Source organism: Nicotiana attenuata, chromosome 11 (genome assembly GCF_001879085.1).
Source record: "Nicotiana attenuata strain UT chromosome 11, NIATTr2, whole genome shotgun sequence".
In the NCBI taxonomy this organism is placed as follows: domain Eukaryota; kingdom Viridiplantae; phylum Streptophyta; class Magnoliopsida; order Solanales; family Solanaceae; genus Nicotiana; species Nicotiana attenuata.
The window spans coordinates 34,494,696-34,495,863 of NC_031999.1; the positions used below are offsets into that span (position 1 = coordinate 34,494,696).

Here is a 1,168-nt window from a genome sequence, read left to right on the forward strand (position 1 = left end):
CAACCGCATATGTCTTTCTCCTACCAAAAGGAAAGAAAAAAGAAATAAGGATTTCCCCTTTGCTTTGACAATGAAATTCTGCCCCCGGTCCCCTTCATAAAATTCATAAAAAGGGAGAGATTTATTGATATATTTATTGGATCCATCGGGACTGACGGGGCTCGAACCCGCAGCTTCCGCCTTGACAGGGCGGTGCTCTGACCAATTGAACTACAATCCCAGGGAAATACGGGATCTAGCAGAAAATTTGATTCTTTTTTATCTCCGGATCGGGTATTTCTGAAGTACAAAGGGGGTTATATCATCTCATGGCGGATTGGCGAATTATTGGGCCGAGCTGGATTTGAACCAGCGTAGACATATTGCCAACGAATTTACAGTCCGTCCCCATTAACCGCTCGGGCATCGACCCAGGAAGAATCAATTTTAGACTTATTGGTAATCCATGATCAACTTCCTTTCGTAGTACCCTACCCCCAGGGGAATTCGAATCCCCGCTGCCTCCTTGAAAGAGAGATGTCCTAAACCACTAGACGATGGGGGCCTGCTTGACCAACCGCCAGCATACTATGATCATAGTATGATCAGTTTTTTGAAATTGTCAATATAATAGAATGATTCTATCCGAGGGATCTTTCCCCCTTTCAGAATTGCATAGAATTTTTTTTTATTCGTCATTGATGAATTCTTCATTAGAATCGCCATTAGAAATCTAGTAGTAGTATTTTTTTTTATTTTGGAATTATTTCAATTGAATTTATTTCGATTATTTTAGTTTAGATTATTTAGTATTTCGAATTTTATTTAGAATTTTGCTTTTTTTATTTATTAATAAAAAAACTAATAAATACAAAAATAGAAATAATAAGGAAGAGTAGGATTTTTGCTCAGGAATGATTGGTCGTCAGAAAGGAAAGGTAGTGAAATTCGATTTCTTTCACTTTCATTTTGATTTCATTGTTAAGACGAGATATCCTTATCTCCCTCCCACCAGACAGGAATTAACAAACGCNGAAAAATCAGTAAGCGGGATCAAGAGAAAATCTTTTTACTCCTAGAATTTAGTTCAGAGACAAGTAGAATCTCTTCATTCCATGATTCGATGAAATATCTTGAATTTTATGTTGAATTGCTAGGTGTATGTACATGTATCAATCAAGTGAATTTT

General features: G+C 36.8%; 2 non-coding genes across 2 annotated transcripts; both read right to left on the reverse strand.

Moving 5' to 3' along the window:
- TRNAD-GUC lies at positions 147-220 on the reverse strand. The gene has a single exon. It is a non-coding gene; the product is annotated as a tRNA-Asp (tRNA).
- TRNAE-UUC lies at positions 472-544 on the reverse strand. Its single transcript has one exon. It is a non-coding gene; the product is annotated as a tRNA-Glu (tRNA).